Consider the following 19,399-nt stretch of genomic DNA (forward strand, 5'->3'; position numbering starts at 1 on the left):
ATATATCCTCGGTGTAGCAAAGCACCTTAAATCACTTATTAAAGGCAAGGTTTCCGTTCCAGATTGTATACCAGTCAAGTTCCTCTGAGTGTGCTGATACAATAGCTCCATGTTTAGTAATTATATACAACCACTCACAGAAAGATCCGTACCTAAAGACTGAAAAATTGCTCAGGTGACACCAATTTCTTAAAGTACTGCCTTTTGTGATGTTTAACAATATTGTTGGCAAGCGTACTTGTTATACAAATGGGCACGGCATAGGCTTACGGTCGTAAAATATATTTCAGCGTTAAACTGGAAATAGTTGTAGGATTTAATTTCTTGTACATTAGGTTTTTGTGTTGGAGAAGATTCTCATCAGTAATTTTAATAGTCTCAAAAATGTGAATGTTAGCAAGTAAATTAACTACGTTAAGGGATATGAAATTACCATCATCAGGAATGGAAAAGTTTTTAATTTTAGCTGTTAGTTAAAGGAAATTTTTAACAGTGTAGTTTTCTTCAAAGACATAATACTCTTTAAATGGTGTATGAGATTTTTTGCCGATTTCATAGAAGCGCCGTCTGTATAGTTAACACTGTGGACAGGAAGCGAAGGCGGCGTGCAGTCGGAGGCGATACTGGGTTCGTAGCGGTGGGCACCAATTGTCGGCTACGACGGGACTGCCCGGGAGGCACACTCACACTCACATTCGAGTGGCCGCACGTGACACGGTGGATGCAGCAGAAGGTCCATAGCAGCAGTGACCCTGTCGCGGATGCGTGCACCACCTGTTCTAGTGTCTCGTGTACACGAAGGACCTCTGCGGACCGAGCTGCAACTTTCTTAGCTCGCTGGACTGTGCAGTTACTGATTTACAGGGGTTATGCTCTATGCAGCCTGCCTGGCAGAGGTGTGTTGCAGGGTGGCATCAGAGCCTGACGGCTTCCGCGACTGGACAAATGAACTGGCGATAAAAAAAAAAATCATAGCAACAAACGAACAAAAAGTCATGTAGAGTAATGAAATTTCGGGAATACGTCTGTCTATGTAGGATATTTAAGTAATTAACATTGCAGCATCACAGGGCAACGTAAGCGCGAAATAAGCCGTTGCAAAAGTGACATGCTGGTAAGTTAATAACAGATGTAACGATCAGAATGTTGAATGCAAGCATTGAAACGGGCACGCATTGTGTTGTAATGGTTTGCGATGTCAGTTTTGTGTCGCAAATGCCGGTGGTTTGGGGGTCAGTGAAATGCATGCTACTGGGCGCCTTGGCTCGGGGCTGTCCCTGAAGTAATCGATTTTTATTTCGTTATGTCGTCGACTGCTGTTCGAATTGCTACTGCAGAAGAAATGTGATGTGCCAGAGACGTACGCCAGACACGACTGCCTTCCCTCTTGGTAGCGCCACGTGACCGGTTGGAGCTCGAGCTTTTTGCGACCGTACATTCTCGCGGTCACCGCTGCCAGTATACAGTGCTACATTTCTGCCAAGTCTCCTGCGAAATCGCTGGAGGAACATCCAGCTTCTCGTGGCCCTATTACACGACCTCGTTCAAACTCATTAAGATGATCGTAATGGCGTCTCTGTCTCCTCAAAGGCATTCTTGGCTAAGATCAAACCACCACGTCCAATCTAGAAGGTAACTAACGCTCACAACCGCCACGGCGTGTATTTACAGCAGACCTGATCTGCACCCTCACAGTGCCCCTACTAACACCATTCTTATGCGACTGTCGCGAAATTTAAATCGACACTATTTTTCAATTGTAGAAACACGCCTACCAACTTTCGTTTATCTCTCACAACTGCTTGTGGTGTTGCGATTTTTTCCGTCGCTGTATGTTCAAGAATTCTGCAGCAAATGGATGTTAACGATATTGGACTGTAATTTTGCAGGTCCGTCCTATTACTGTTCTTATACACTACTGGCCATTAAAATAGCTACAGATGATAAACGGGTATTCATTGGACAAATATATTATACTAGAACTGACATGTCGTTACATTTTCACGCAATTTGGGTCCATAGATCCAGAGAAATCAGTACCCAGAACAACCACCCCTGACCGTAATAACGGCCTTGATACGCCTGGGCATTGAGTCAAACAGAGCTTGGATGGCGTGTACAGGTACAGCTGCCCATGCAGCTTCAACACGATACCACAGCTCATCAAAAGTAGTGACTGGAGTATTGTGACGAGCCCGTTGCTCGGCTACCATTGACCAGGCCTTTTCAGTTGGTGAGAGATCTGGAGAATGTGCTGGCCAGGGCATCAGTCGAAAATTTTCTGTATCCAGAAAGGCCAGTAACATGTGGTCTTGCATTATCCTGCTGAAATGAAGGGTAGAGCCACGGGTCGTAGCACATCTGCAATGTAACGTCCACTGTTCAAAGTGCCGCCAATGCGGACAAGAGGTGACCGAGACGTGTAACCAATGGCTCCCCATACCGTCACGCGGGGTGATACAGCAGTATGGCGATGACGAATACACACTTTCGTGATGTTGTAAACAGAACCTGCATTCATCCGAAAAAATAGCGTTTTGCCATTCGTGCACCCAGGTTCGTCGTTGAGTACACCATCGCAGGCGCTCTTGTCTGTGATGCAGCGTCAAGAGTAACAGAGCTCATAGTCCATGCTGCTGCAAACGTCGTCAAACTGTTCGTGCAGATGGTTGTTGTTTTGGAAACGTCCCCACCTGTTGACTCAGGGATCGAGACGTGGCTGCACGGTCCGTTACAGCCATGCGGATAAGATGCCTGTCACCTAGACTGCTAGTGATACGAGGTCGTTGGCATCCTGCACGGCATTCCATATTCTGCTAACAGTCATTGGATCTCGACCAATGCGAGCAGCAATGTCGCGCTCCGATAAACCGCAATCGCGATAGGCTAGAATCCGACATTTATCAAAGTCGGAAACGTGATGGCACGCATTTCTCCTCCTTACACGAGGCATGACAACAACGTTTCACCAGACAACGCCGGTCAACTGCTGTTTGTGTATGAGAAATCGGTTGAAAACTTTCCTCATGCCAGCACGTTGTAGTTGTCGCCAGCGGCGCCAGTGTTGTGTGAATGCTCTGGAAAGCTAATTATTTGCTTATCACAGCATCTTCTTCCTGTCGGTTATATTTCGCGCATGTAGCAGGTCATCTTCGTAGTTTAGCAATCTTAATGGCCAGTAGTGTACATAGGAGTCACTTTTATCCAGTCATTTGGGACTTTGCGTTATGCGAGAGATTCACGATAAATGTAATCTAAGTAAGGGGCCAATGCCGTAGAGTACTGTTTGTGAAACCGAATCGGTATTCGGAAAGGACCTGGCGACTTATTTGCTACCAAATGTTCCAGCTGCTTCTCTAGGCTAGGAATGTCCATTACCGTGCTGTCGACACGAGAGTTTAACGACTGCGTGTATCTACGATTCTGCTGCGTGAAATATTCCTAAAACATGAAATTTAAAACTTGAGCATTCCTTTTGTTGTTTTCTACTAGCACACCAGGCTGAAGCTTCGCTCCCCACTCAGCGGTTTTACGCAGGACCAGAATAGTCTCGCGATCTCTTCAAGATAATTTGTTGAGGTATGACGGTGGCAGCTTTATGCTCGAGCATCGATCTTTCCACAGAAGCACGAATCTCTACTAACCTTGAATTGTTGTTAGCGTGCTCTCTGTTGAACTGAGAGTGCAACAGTCTCTGCTTCATCATCATTTTCCGCAATGTATCTTCTCCATCCTTCATTCGCTTACTAGGCACATAGTTTTCCACAGCACGATTATAATTACTCTACACCCATCATACTGGAACTAAATAATGTCCATTCACTGTTTGAGATTCTAACAACCGCTTTTCTGCTCAACTACTCTCCTAGCTTTCTTGATTGATTTAATAACTTAAGTAACCATCGTCGCTACGGCGACGTCATTATCACTAACGCCTGTCTCTGTAGTGACACCCTCGGTGAGTCCAGGCATCTTTGTAGCTACATGCTCTAAAATACTTACATCAAAAAAAGTTTAGCATCACTTCCATTGGTTCTGGAAACTATTCCAATTTTTTGTACAGAGATCGATATAAACATCGTTTCCGCCCTTTTTATTGCTCATAAAAATGGCACATGGCATGTTGTACCACCGTATAGCGAGACCTTCAGAGTCGGTTGCCCAGATTGGTGTACACACCGGAACCTGTAATACCCACTACCACGTCCTCTTGAATTAATGCACGCCTGTATTCGTCGTGGAATACTATCCACAAGTTCATCAAGGCAGATTGTCCCATTCCTAAAGCTGATTCGGCGTAGATCACTCAGTGTGGTTGGAGGTCACGTCGGCCATAAACAGCCCTCTTCATTCTGTCCCAGGTATGTTCGATAGGGTACATGTCTGGAGAAAAATGGTTCAAATGGCTCTGAGCACTATGAACATTGACTTACGAGGTCATGAGTCGCCTAGAACTTAGAACTAATTAAACCTAACTAGCCTAAGGACATCACACACATCCATGCCCATGGCAGCATTCGAACCTGAGACCGTAGCTGTCGCCCTGCTCCAGACTGTAGCGCCTAGAACCGCTCTGCCACTCCGGCCGGCACATGTCTGGAGAATATGCTGGCCACACTAGTCGGGCGATGTCGTTATCCTGAAGGAAGTCAGCCACAAGATGTGCACGATGGAGCCGCGAATTGTCGTCCATGAAGACGAATGCCTTGGCAATATACTGTATACTGCCGATCTCGTTGCACTAAAAACGAAATTAAAAAAGCGGTCGGAGGATGGCATTCACGTATTGTACAGCCGTTGCGGCGCCTTCCATGACCACGAGAGAGTACATCGGTCCCACATAATGGCACCCCAAAACAGCAGGGAACCTCTATGTTGCTGCACTCGCTCGACAGTGTATTTAAAGCTTTCAGCCTGACCGGGTTGCCTCCAAGCACGTCTCCGACGATTGTCTGGTTGAAGGTATATATGAGACTCATCGGTGCAGAGAACGTGATGCCAATGCTGAGAGGTCCATCCGGCATGTTGTTGGGCCCATCGGTACCGCGCTGCACTGTGTCGTAGTTGCGAAGATGGATCTCGCCACGGACGTCGGGAGTGAAGACGTGCATCATGCAGGTTACTGTGCACTGTTTGAGTCTTAACACGACGTCCTGTGGCTGCACGAAAGGCATTATTCAACATGTTGGCTTTGCTGTCGGGGTACCTCCGAGCCATAATCCGCAGGCAGCGGTCATCGATTGCCGTAGTCGCCCCCGGGCATCCTGAGCGAGACATGTCATCGACATCGCTTTCGTTTACTCCGACTCGCCTTGACACTTCACTTGTTGAGAGCCCTTCCTGGCACAAACGAACAATGCGGACCGCTGTATTGACGGTGTAGGCACGGTTGAACTACAGACAACACGAGCCGTGTACCTCCTTCGTGGTGGAATGACTGGAACGGATCGGCTGTCGGACCCCGTCTGTCTAATAGGCGCTGCTCATACACGGTTGCTCACATCTGTGGTCGGGCTTAGTGACATCTTTAAAAAGTCAAAGGGACTGTGTATCTGATACGATATCCACAGCCAAAGTTTATCTTCCCGAGTTCTGGTAACCGGGGTCACGCAATTTTTTTTTTATGTGTGTATTTCCATTGTATGTGCTCTCTCGAACTAGGTGCTCAAGACAGTTTTCGAAAAAACATGTTCAACAGTACTCTGCAAGGCTACTTATGTGGAAACCTTGTAATGAATCCATCGGTGTCCTTGTCTATGCTCGGAACTAATACTGCACGATTTGGGTACTTCCGCACTACTGGGCGTAGACTTTCTTTGAATAACTCTGTCTCGACGGAATCGGGAGGCCGTTAATAACATCCAACAATTACCTTCTTTTCACCTAAACCTGTTGTGCGTTACCAGATAACTTCACAGCCACACTGAAATCCGACTTGAGTAGAAACAACATTTTTGTCACCCTCGGTAAACGCTTCCCCATCAGTGGCGTTTAACATGTCTTTTCGTTACACGTTCCACGAATCGCTAAACATTTCAGAGCTTTATACTTGGAGTTTCAGACAGCTCTCGGTCCCGAGAATAATTTGTGTGTGACGAATTTCAGAGAGGGCAGTAAAGGCGAAATATTAGGAATATGCGATGTCTGTTCTTTGTGACATGTTTGAATAAACGGACAGCACGCTTTCATATAACTGATTCGCCTCTACGAGCAATGAATCAGGTAGCAGCGGACCCCGGGTTCGAGTTCCAGGGTTGCACACATTTTTTCTCATTGCCGCTGATTCCGCGCAAGGTCTCAGTGCAGCTTACCTTAATAGTTCCTTCCGTTTCCTTTCTCCTCGCTTCAGTCTACATGAAAAGGCAAAATAGCCGGCGGCGAAGATGAGCCGGAAGACACAGATGACCTCCTTATACAGGTTGCACGAGAAGTATTAGGCATTGACATAGGTAAAGTAGACACTGGGTGGTACGTGGATTATAAGGTGCTTCGAAATGTCATCCAATAATTGTCAAATTTGTCTCACACCGAAAAAGGACGCAGATCTTCAGCCACGAGAAAAAATAGTTAGCAAGGGCAGGGCTTACTATAAGACAAGATCTTACACTCCTATAAATTGAAATAAGAACACCGTGAATTCATTGTCCCAGGAAGGGGAAACTTTATTGACACATTCCTGGGCTCAGATACATCACATGATCACACTGACAGAACCACAGGCACCAGAGCATGCACAATGTCGGCACTAGTACAGTGTATATCCACCTTTCGCAGCAATGCAGGCTGCTATTCTCCCATGGAGACGATCGTAGAGATGCTGGATGTAGTCCTGTGGAACGGCTTGCCATGCCATTTCCACCTGGCGCCTCAGTTGGACCAGATGGACGTGCAGACTGCGTGAGACGACGCTTCATCCAGTCCCAAACATGCTCAATGGGGGACAGATCCAGAGATCTTGCTGGCCAGGGTACTTGATTTACACCTTCTAGAGCACGTTGGGTGGCACGGGATACATGCGGACGTGCATTGTCCTGTTGGAACAGCAAGTTCCCTTGCCGGTCTAGGAATGGTAGAACGATGGGTTCGATGACGGTTTGGATGTACCATGCACTAGTCAGTGTCCCCTCGACGATCACCAGAGGTGTGCGGCGAGTGTAGGAGATCGCTCCCCACACCATGATGCTGGGTGTTGGCCCTGTGTGCCTCGGTCGTATGCAGACCTGATTATGGCGCTCACCTGCACGGCGCCAAACACGCATACGACCATCATTGGCACCAAGGCAGAAGCGACTCTCATCGCTGAAGACGACACGTCTCCATTCGTCCCTCCATTCACGCCTGTCGCGACACCACTGGAGGCGGGCTGCACGATGTTGGGGCGTGAGCGGAAGACGGCCTAACGGTGTGCGGGACCGTAGCCCAGCTTCATGGAGACGGTTGCGAATGGTCCTCGCCGATACCCCAGGAGCAACAGTGTCCCTAATTTGCTGGGAAGTGGCGGTGCGGTCCCCTACGGCACTACGTAGGATCCTACGGTCTTGGAGTGCATCCGTGCGTCGCTGCGGTCCGGTCCCAGGTCGACGGGCACGTGCTCCTTCCGCCGACCACTGGCGACAACATCGATGTACTGTGGAGAACTCACGCCCCACGTGTTGAGCAATTTGGCGGTACGTCCACCCAGCCTCCCACATGCCCACTACACGCCCTCGCTCAAAGTCCGTCAACTGCACATACGGTTCACGTCCACGCTATCGCGGCATGCTACCAGTGTTAAAGACTGCGATGGAGCTCCGTATCCCACGGCAAACTGACTGACACTGAAGGCGGCGGTGCACAAATGCTGCGCAGCTAGCGCCATTCGATGGCCAACACCGCGGTTCCTGGTGTGTCCACTGTGCCGTGCGTGTCATCATTGCTTGTGCAGCCCTCTCGCTGTGTCCGGAGCAAGTATGGTGGGTCTGACACACCGGTGTCAATGTGTTTTTTTTCCATTTCCAGGAGTGTACAAAGGACCATCTAAGGATTTAAAACAGCGCCACACCCCATTTCGGCCTTCAGAATGTATGTACTCTGGGCGGCAGCATAATTAAGACCGCCGCCCCCGCCCCCCCCCCCCCCCTGAAAAGAATGCATTTAGAAACGTGTCAGAACTGAACAGCATTAAGAGAAACTATGCGAGCCAAAGCGAAAACCTAGCACCTCTCACCTTAATTTAATACTAATCTTTTGCAACATCTCTCCTTCTCTGAATGCTATCTTGAAATTGCATCTACTCTCCAACTATCTCTGTTTCTGTGCCTTTACCTATTGTTCTTGTAACTGTAACTCCGTAATTATCTTCCTGCTAGTGTCTTCGACTGTTACCGTTAACTGTAGCATTACTTGATCTGAAACTATTTGCCTGAAATTCTTTACATTGTATGCTATAGCATACAACTGTAGCTATTGTTATTTTCCTGGTTACCTTACTCGCTCACCTACTCGGTTTAAACTGCCGAGAGAAATATCGCAATCACTATTATTGTAGTAATTCCTAACTTGTTGGCATTCTTCGTTAATTTTATAGCGAACTGCTTTTCGTCCCCTGACACATCGTATCTTTTCTCGACGGCACCCCTTCACAACGAATACTCTCCGCTCCTCTCTACTCCGTACTGTAACTGGGTTTTCTCTGTTTGCGATGGTCATCTGTCAGGATGAGCACTACTGCAAAGGGCATTTGATTCTAAAGCATTATGTCAGGGTGAAAAACACTAAATAAATTACTTTTTCTCTCTTAACAACATTTTTGCAGGGTGGGTTCATCCTTGGCTCAGGTATGAGGTAGAATGAAACAGCAGTTTTACATAAGATAACTTTTATTGAAAGTTTTGTACAAGGGTTTCTGGCTGGGATACTGGCAACTGTGTCGTTTGCGAAGCCTTCTGCTTGCGTGAGCGGCGGCGTCTGATTACGCACGGCGGTGTGTATCTCGTGTCGCCGTTTCGCCCAGTTGACTGGAGACGGGCATCGCGAGGTGGTCCGTTTAATTATTGAGGAAGAAGTCGTGAATCGGACGGTGACGACTCGGATGTGACTGCTGATGTGCGCTGTCTCTTTCCCGTCCTCACGAGTCACTCGGGTACATAAAAATCTGGCCTCAAATACCTTCTGTCTTCTGGCGCCGAGGCTGCTGCTTGCTATTCCATTACAGCGGCGGACTCGGTGCTTCTGTGTACGATGTAGTATCTTCCTGCATGACGGTCTTGAGCACCGACTGTACCGGAACTGAACTGAAAGCTACTCCTGTCGGGCCCACTGCGTCTCGCGTACTTATTCACTTCACTGGAGGTGAACAACATCACTGTCGTTGCCTCTTCTGTCACGTCGAAAAGCTTCGCGAAGAATCTTCTTAACGTCGGTCATTGGCTCTCGGAATGTAGGCGAGGGCCTTTGATCACGTGTGACAATTGAGAAACACGTGAGCCGGACGGGCGATGCCCTGACGGCTGAATCGACAGCTTCTGCTTACGTGGGGGAGGACGATAGCTTCTCCTGAATGTGCTGACTTCGCGGTCATTGCCTCTTCTGCTCTGCCCATTGTTTGCCAGAGTGTAACTCTTCTAAGCTAAACGAAGTTTCTCATTAATTTTAAATTTCTACTTCACCTTGATTTCACTAATTTATTTCCCTATCTTAAGTACCACTCAACAGTATTTGCGCCGATCTCCGTGCACTGTTTTAGGGAAGTGTAATGCCGTCACTACACGGACGGTGTTGTGAACGTCAGTCTTGAGCGTGCTGCCGAACGCTCTGACTTGTGCATACAGCATGTGCCTGTCAACGTGGTACACGCGACCGCAGCGGCAGCATCTGGGTCACACATCACCCGGTTGTCCGCCCCGGTAGCTGAGTGGTCAGCGTGACAGACGGGTTCGATTCCTGGCTGGGTTGGAGATTTTCTCTGCTCAGGGACTGGGTGTCGTGTTGTCCTAATCGTCATCATTTCATCTCCAACTACGCGCATGTCACCGAAGTGGCGTCAAGTCAAAAGACCTGCACCAGGCGAGCGGTCGGGAGGCCCTCGTCACACGTTTCTCTCTATCACCCACTTTACAAAATGCATGGGCGTAAAATTCTTAAGCTAGCGCTATTAAAACGCGCCTTTCCTCTCTTGTCCACGTGAGAGTCACGTTGTTCTGCGTATAGTGTCCACGGACATGTTATAAGGCAGAAAGAGAAGCTCCGTAACAAATAGCGCGATTCAAAGTCTTACTTTATATTTGTTCCTATTCAGCAGCAGAATCTTCACAACATGTGAAATAAAAAAAACTTATTTTACACTTTCTTGTTGTATCTTACTGCATGTAGTGCAATCTGTCTTGTAGATTAAACCATTCGAACAAACTCCATCCTCAGATGGAACGTACATATGTAACATCGAATATTAGAGAATATACTTTTATTGCACTGAAAAGAAAGTATCAGATCCTAACAGAAAAAGCGAAGACTAGTAATAAAAATATTCGGATCCACTGAGGCGCAAACAAGAATCACATTACCAGCTACCTCATCATTTCGCTCTACCGACTGTGACTGTCGAATGGCCATACATTGAATCTGACCTACTGAAAGTTTTAATGGTAGATACGTTATTAACTGACACTGAAATATTACAGATTGTATCAACGACAATGCGTTTCTTATGGATCCTCACTGTACCCGTTTACAGTCTGTCCCCACTCTGGCTACCCAGCCACGTCACGGGGCGCCTCCATAGGCTGTCTCACGACGCAGTACCGCCCTGCCGCGGCGCGCGCTTTAAGTCGGCGGCGACGCCGTCTGCATACACGGCCCGGCAGCGTTAATTTTTAGACGAGTGTTTTAGTACCGTAAAGAATACAAAAGACGATAGCTTCTTCCGAAACATAACGCTATAGAGTAAATAATATTAACATATGAACGTAAGTCGGGATTTTACTACAAACATGGAACCGAATGCCTGTTCATGTGAATGTACGTTCCTCTACTTCTACCCCATAAAGCGCAATGAATCTGTAGAATTTAAGAATTATTGTCACTTTGTGTTTCTAGTAAAGGATAGAAGTTTTCTTTGAAGGATTGCGTTGAAACTTAACAGGTCTTGCAACACAATGAGTGTTTAAAAAGTAACAAGAAATTTACAATTTCTTGTGTTGTACTAGTCCGATTTGCACTACATTTTTTGTCACTGCCTTCGTAAACGTACGTGAAAAGTATGTGGACAATGTTATACGCATTGGCTATTTGCTCTATTGTCAGCTGTCAAAAAGGATACATGTGTTTTGGTAGCATCAACGATTATTTGTTTTGTGTAAAAACAGATTAGAGAATCTTTCTTACATTTTGTTTTAAGAATAAAGAGTATGGAATTTTAAAAAAAGTTAAATATTCCTTTTGGCTAGCCTGTTACGAGTAAAATTGGATTTTTTTTGTTTCACGGCAATTTGTAGTTTCCGTAATGTCGGCACTATTTTTAGATTGATGTAAAAGTCCTCCATCGTTTGTGGAAGGATCGATTTTATGAAATTGTCTATGACGACGGGTTTCCTCCCAAAATTACTAGTTTTCCTTCGTGGCGATCCCTGTAAACCACGCGGTTCATTTTTGCGTTCGTTCCTTAGGCGTGGCAGACGTTTGCATAAATTGGAGCCCTTTTCTTGGAACGGGTAACAGTTCTTTTCGTGTCACCTCCTTAACACACGCTGTAACATAACAGACGATCGAACGCTCGTTACATCTACATCCGTACTCCGCAAGCCACCTGACGGTGTGTGGCGGAGGGTACCTTGAGTATCTCTATCAGTTGTCCCTTCTATTCCAGTCTCGTATTGTTCGTGGAAAGAAGGATTGTCGGTATGCCTCTGTGTGGCCTCTAATCTCTCTGATTTTATCCTCATGTCTCTTCGCGAGACATACGTAGGAGGGAGCAATATACTGCTTGACTCCTCGGTGAAGGTATGTTCTAGAAACTTCAACAGAAGCCCATACAGAGCTACGGAACGTCTCTCCTGCAGAGTCTTCGAGTTTATCTGTCATCTCTGTAACGCTTTCGCGATTACTAAATCGTCCTGTAACGAAGCGCGCGGCTCTCCGTTGGATCTTCTCTATCTCTTCTATCAACCCTATCTGGTGCGGATCCCACACTGCTGAGCAGTATTGAAGCAGTGGGCGAACAAGGGTACTGCAACCTACTTCCTTTGTTGTCGGATTGCATTTCCTTAGGATTCTTCCAATGAATCTCAGTCTGGCATCTGCTTTACCGACGATCAACTTCATATGATCATTCCATTTTAAATCACTCCTAATGCGTTCTCCCAGTTGCTGACCTGCTATATTGTAGCTAAATGATAAGGGATCTATCTTTCTATGTATTCGCAGCACATTACACTTGTCCACATTGAGATTCAATTGCCATTCCCTGCACCATGCGTTAATTCGTTGCAGATCCTCCTGCATTTCGGTACAATTTTCCATTGTTACCACCTCTGGATAGACTACAGCGTCATCCGCAAAAAGCCTCAGTGATCTTCCGATGATATCCACAAGGTCATTTATGTATATTGTGAATAGCAACAGTCCTATGACACTCCCCTGCGGTACACCTGAAATCACTCTTACTTCGGAAGACTTCTCTCCATTGAGAATGACATTCTGCGTTCTGTCATGTAGGAACTCTTCAATCCAATCACACAATTGGTCTGATAGTCCGTATGCTCTTACTTTGTTCATTAAACGATTGTGGGGAACTGTATCGAAAGCCTTGCGGAAGTCAAGAAACACGGCATCTACCTGTGAACCCGTGTCTATGCCCTTCTGAGTCTCATGGACGAATAGCGAGAGCTGGGTATCACACGACCGTCTTTTCCGAAACCCGTGCTGATTCCTACAGAGTAGATTTCTAGTCTCCAGAAAAGTCATTATACTCGAACATAATACGTGTTCCAAAATTCTACAACTGATTGACGTTAGAGATATAGGTCTATAGTTCTGCACATTTGTTTGAAGTCCCTTCTTGAAAACGTGGATGACCTGTGCCCTTTTCCAATCGTTCGGAACGCTACACCGCTGCAAGAAGGGGGGCAAGTTCCTTCGCCTACTCTGTGTAAAATCGAACTGGTATCCCATAAGGTCCAGCGGCCTTTCCTCTTTTGAGCGATTTTAATTGTTTCTCTATCCCTCTGCCGTCTCTTGCGACATCTACTATTTTGTCATATGTGCGACAGTGTAGAGAAGGAACTACGGTGCAGTCTTCCTCTGTGAATTAGCCATTTAGTAGTTCGGCCTTCAGTCTGTTTCAGTACCATTTTGGTCACAGAGTGTCTGAACATTTCGTTTTGCTCCACCTACTGCTTTGACATAAGACCAAAATTTCTTACGGTTTTCTGCCAATCAGTACATAGAACTTTACTTTCGAATTCATTGAAAGCCTCTCGCATAGCCCTCCTCACATTACATTTCGCTTCGCGTAATTTTTGTTTGTCTGCAAGGCTTTGGCTATGTTCATGTTTGCTGAGAAGTTCCCTTTGCTTCCGCAGCAGTTTTCAAACTCGGTTGTTGTACCACGGTGGCTCTTTTCCATTTCTTACGATCTTGCTTGGCACATACTCATCTAACGCATATTGTACGATGGTTTTGAACTTTGTCCACTGATCCTCAACACTATCTGTACTTGAGACAAAACTTTTGTGTTGAGCCGTCAGGTACTCTGTAATCTGCTTTTTGTCACTTTTGCTAAACAGAAAAATCTTCCTACCTTCTTTAATATTTCTACTTACGGCTGAAATCAGTGATGCAGTAACCGCTTTATGATCGCTGATTCCGTGTTCTGCGTTAACTGTTTCGGGTCTGTTTGTCGCCAGAAGGTCCAATATGTTATCGCCACGAGTCGGTTCTCTGTTTAACTGCTCAAGGTAGTTTTTCAGATAAAGGACTTTAAGAAAATTTCACTGGATTCTTTGTCCCTGCCACCCGTTATAAACGTTTGAGTCTCCCAGTCTAACGGGTGATCAAAAAGTAAGTATAAATTGGAAAATGTGATAAACCATGGAATAATGTAGATAGAGAGGTAAAAATTGAGACACATGCTTGGAATGACATGGGGATTTATTAGAAAAAACAAATTCACAAAATGTCTGACAGATCTCTTATGAGCGCCGTTTGGTGATGATCGTGTGATCAGCCGCCACTTTCGTCACGCTTGGCCTCCTAGGTCCCCAGACCTCAGTCCGTGCTATTATTGGCTTTGGGGTTACCTGAAGTCGCAAGTGTATCGTGATCGAGCGACATCTCTAGGGATGCTGAAAGACAACATCCAACGCCAATGCCTCACCACATACTCCGGACATGCTTTACAGTGCTTTTCACAACATTATTCCTCGATTACAATTACTGTTGAGGAATGATGGTGGACATATTGAGCATTTCCTGTAAAGAACATAATTTTTGCTTTGTCATGCTATTCTGATCTGATGAATCGCCACCTGTCGGACATTTTTTGAGCTTTTGTATTTTTTTCTTTTTCTAATCAAATCCCATGTCATTCCAAGCATGTGTGTCAATTTGTACCTCCCTATCTACATTATTTCGTGATTTATTCAGTTTTCAAATTTATACTGACTTCTTGGTCACCTGGTGTATCTGGCAAATTAAAATCTCCACCCAGAACTAGAACATGGTGGGGAAATGTACTCCGCAAATAGCTCCTCTTCGTCTTCTGCAATTTTCTTGAAATGCAACGCTGTTATCCAGCACTTCCAGATACCGAAGTATGTCAGTGACTGATGCTGGCAACAAGGATCTCACGAACAGAAACGACGTATTGTACACCACTGCACGCCGATCTACGCCGCTAGACAGGTAATAGGCAACTGATTTTGGGTGCCCCTGTAGGCCAGTGGCAGGGTTCTACCGGAAAAGGCCGCTTCCCCCACCAAAAGCGCTGCTCGCTCTTGAGTTTACAGACAGACTATACATTGAAAGCCAGTATGGTGTATGGCGAGTCTGTACTGAAGAAAGATGGCGTGCATATGGCGTACAAGGCGTTCTTCCATCTCTTTGGTCAATGTTCGAACACACTTTCAGAATATCTGTCTTGCTTGATATTGCGCTGCACGTTTGGAAAGACTCCCCAGCGTGCGTTTTCCATGCTATGACGATATAAACTCGGCATTCTCAAAGCTCTACGTTCGAATGAACAGTCCGGGTGCCGATGGCATAACCGACACGTGCCCTTAGCGCCAGGATTTCACCCAGAACAAGTCCGGCCCAAAGGGCCTCCCCTAAACAGCCGCCAGTTCCGCAAACTGGAAGCTGTATCAAAGTTGTTACCGTATCGTCACAGTCCAACACATGTTAGACTGTGTTGAAATTCAAGTTTTTCTGGATATTAATATAATATGAATGTGCTTGAAGGTCTCTCGGGCATGCAGCTGTAGGCAGTATCTATCTTACCCCTGGTGAGACAAGACTCTACATCCTTACATTTGTCCTCTATCCATCCCTGCTTAGCCATTTTGCACTTCCTGTCGATTTCATTTTTGAGACGTTTGTATTCCTTTTTGCCTGCTTCACTTACTGTATTTTCATATTTTCTCCTTTCTTCAGTTAGATTCAATATCTCTTCTGTTACCCAAGGATTTCTACTAGCCCTCGTCTTTTTACCTACTTGATCCTCTGCTGCCTTCACTATTTCATCTCTGAAAGCTACCCATTCTTCTTCTACTGTATTTCTTTCCCCCATTCCTGTCATTTGTTCCCTTATGGTCTCCTTGAAGCTCTGTACAACCACTGGTTCTTTCAGTTTATCCAGGTCCCATCTCCTTAAATTCCCACCTTTTTGCAGTTTCTACAGGTCATAACCAATAGATTGTGGTCAGAGTCCACATTTGCCCCTGGAAATGTCTTACAATTTAAAACCTGGTTCCTTAATCTCTGCCTTACCATTATATAATCTATCTGATACTAAAAGATATCTCCAGGGTTCTTCCATGTATACAACCTCCTTTCATGATTCTGAAACCAAGTGTTAGCTACAATGAAGTTGTGCTGTGTGCAAAATTCTACCAGGCAGCTTCCTCTTTCATTTCTTAACCCCAATCCATATTCACCTACTACGTTTCCTTCTCTTCCTTTTCCCACTATCGTGTTCCAGTCACGGCGTAGCGTGCCATCATCATCAGATTACTCCTGTTGACAGACGTCCTATGCCGCCGGGCGGTGTGGTATATATACCTGTCGCCTCTCCCCTCCAACGACTCCGCGTATGGACCGAGGGATGTGCAGGCTGCGGTGGTCTTTCAAATTTCAACGCTTTTTTCATCAAAAGTGCAACAATGCTATTTGCTATTAAAGGTTTGAAAGCTACTGGAGTATGGCCCACGGACCAGTCCGTATTCACCGATGCAGGAAGACAAAACTGACATCGGACTTGAGATGCCGTCAGATAAAGAGGTTATCGTATCTGGAGCTGAACGATTTGAGTTGCCTTCACCTAGCACACCAGGTAAAAAAGACGACTCCAACAGATTGGGTGATCAAGCTGGCAGGTTTCAGCGAATTGTAACTATGAACTGCCTCCCAAGAATGACGAAGTTACTGAGGCTAATTGTTCTAGTCCTGCAACTGCTAGATCGTACATTTATGGATGCACTTAAGACTCACTACAGCGAGAATATTTGGCAGTGGATGCTCCATGAAAGCAAACTTGTTGGATCCTATGATATAGTGTGTTTCTTTGGCAAGGGAAGGAAATACAGTAGAAGGATGAAGTAGTGAAGGCAGCAGAGGATCAAATAGGTAAAAAGATGAGGGCTATTAGAAATCCTTGGATAACAGAAGAGATATTGAATTTAATTGATGAAAGGAGAAAATATAAAAATGCAATAAATGAAGCAGCCAACAAGGTACACAGACGTCTCAAAAATGAAATCGACAGGAAGCGCAAAATGGCTAAGCAGGCATGGCTAGAGGACAAATGAAGGATGTAGAAGCTTATCTCACTAGGGGGTCTTTGGCAAAGTTCTTTTCCTCTTTTTTCTTTAATAATGGCTTCTAACTCTTTTTTGTACAGCAAATCAGTTGAAACAATGGTCTTTCCCCTCATCCGTTCTTGGGAATACGAACATCAGGGCAAAATAAGAACCTCCTGCACTCAGCAAACAGATGACCATTACTAGAGACCCACACTCAGCAGCTGTCACAGAACAAATTTGGCGTTTACCTCTGCTTGCAGTATCAGTCTGAACTACACTAAGGCCTGTTTTCTCAACGTTCCATACACGATCTTCTGGATATTTATGTTTCCAGAATTCAGCTTATAGCAAGTCGTAGAATGAGTTAACTCTCTCATGCGAAAAGCGTTTTGCTCGAGCATATGATGTTCCAGTTGGCTTTCTAATTGAAAGCTTATCTTGATGACATCAAAGAAAATGGTCAAGACAAGGCCTTCCAGCAATTTCATTTCTGAAGTTTGTTGCAATTCCATTCCCAACTGCAAGTTGGTAGGCCATTTTTCTAACATCCATACTAGTAAAAGCATAGAATTTGGCCTCCATATAGTGTATGTAAACCACTAGTTCTCTTTCTAGGGCAGCTGGTTTTCTTCCAAACTTTTTAGTTTCAACGTCTGTCAGGTATTAGCCTCATACACATACTGGCACAGAGTTGTTTTTGGGACAGCGCAATGTTTGCTTTTTTAACTCCCATGATTTTTACTACAACAGCATACACTGCCTCTCGCATTTTGTTTTTATCCCACACCTGCCTTTTACGGGTTCATTTAGGTGCCAGATTAGTCCTAGGCATCTGAAAACAGAAATAAAAACATTTTACGGTCTGCTTATAATATGGACCCTGGGGTCCACATTACAGTCACATACACCTTGTAAACTAGTGTAGACAGCTTAAAAATGCAATAATACCATACTTTTAATCTATTTGAAACTGTTGCCAATACTTAGTAGGTTGCATCTAAGTATTAACCAATAATGGTATGTTAATACATCACTAGAGTTCAGCTAAATATTATTAAGATATTAAGGGGGGGGGGGGGTGCATATTACCACCACTTACTCTACATGGTAATGCAAAGCAGGTGAAACATTTGGATAAAGGTGTACTTGCATTCACGTTGCTTGTAACAGCAAATCTGTTTGACGGGCTCATTGTCATTGTGAAAGAAAAAGTAACAAGTAAAATGAGAACATCCACCATAAGCACGAATCCAGTATTTTGATGAATAAGGACTCAACTAGAAAGGTAGGCAGAGGTTGGAAAGTACCAGCCACAAAATCACTTGAAGTTTACCTTGTGGAAGAAAATATTATCCACTGTAACTCCAAATTAGTGTGCACTGACTGTAAAGTAAGAATTCATAGATATTACTATGCATGTATTGATTACAGCATTAAGTTAAATACGTGCAAGCATATACATAATGTTTATGAAGTAGAGAGTATAGAAGAAAAACCGTTTGAAATTTCTGAATTACCAGATGTACTACTTATGAATGTTGGAGAGGAAAATTCTGAAGCCAGTTTGTTCCTGTGACACAGAGGTACTGGCAGAAATTGTTTCTGGTATTTCAGTTACTGAAGTTTAGCTGGCCAACAAAATGGTAACTTCACTGAAGGCTAGTGTAGGTGCTGTTCATGCCAGTAGTGGCGTCTCTTTCAATAGCCCACAAAGGAGTCACAAGAGAAAACTTGCAGTACAGAGGAGACTGTTTTGAGCAAAGAAAACAAATTCCTCAAGCTGCATACTCATGGCAGTTCCTGATACAGAAGAAACTGTTAACACTTCTGGATGAAGGTTTACACCACATTAGCTAGTGTGTTGATCTCACATTCAGGAACATGATGGCTTTATTCCGTGTCCTGCCATCCAGTTTTAGGTTTTCCATTATTTCCCTAGATCAATCAAGGCAAATCCTGGGATGGTTCCTTTGAAAGGCCAAGGCCAAGGCCAAGGCCAATTTTCTCCCCCATCCTTGAAACAGTCAGAGTTTATGCTCTGTCTCTGACGGCCTCACTGTTGACAGAATGTCAGATGTCGATATTCCTTCCTTCTTCACTGGCCTCTGGTGCGGCAGTTCTGCTGACACGTGGGACCACCAGAAACTGCTGCGGCTTGTGCCAGCAGCCTAGAATGCTGGCATCACTGGGTCAGCCCCCTCCCAAGCCGTGCTGGGCAGTGATGACTGTGACTGAGGCTCAGCACACTGCTGGTGATGGCCACACATTTGACAACTGTCCCAACGTGACAACAGAGTGAGTTGCAATCGTCAACTTGTAATATATATTTATTTTTGATCTAGCTAGATGGGTAACACTAGTGCAACTGTTAAACAGATTAAATATTTTCATATTCTAGCAAAGAATAC

The sequence above is a fragment of the Schistocerca gregaria genome, unplaced genomic scaffold, assembly GCF_023897955.1.
Source record: "Schistocerca gregaria isolate iqSchGreg1 unplaced genomic scaffold, iqSchGreg1.2 ptg000256l, whole genome shotgun sequence".
Classification (NCBI taxonomy): Eukaryota; Metazoa; Arthropoda; class Insecta; order Orthoptera; family Acrididae; genus Schistocerca; species Schistocerca gregaria.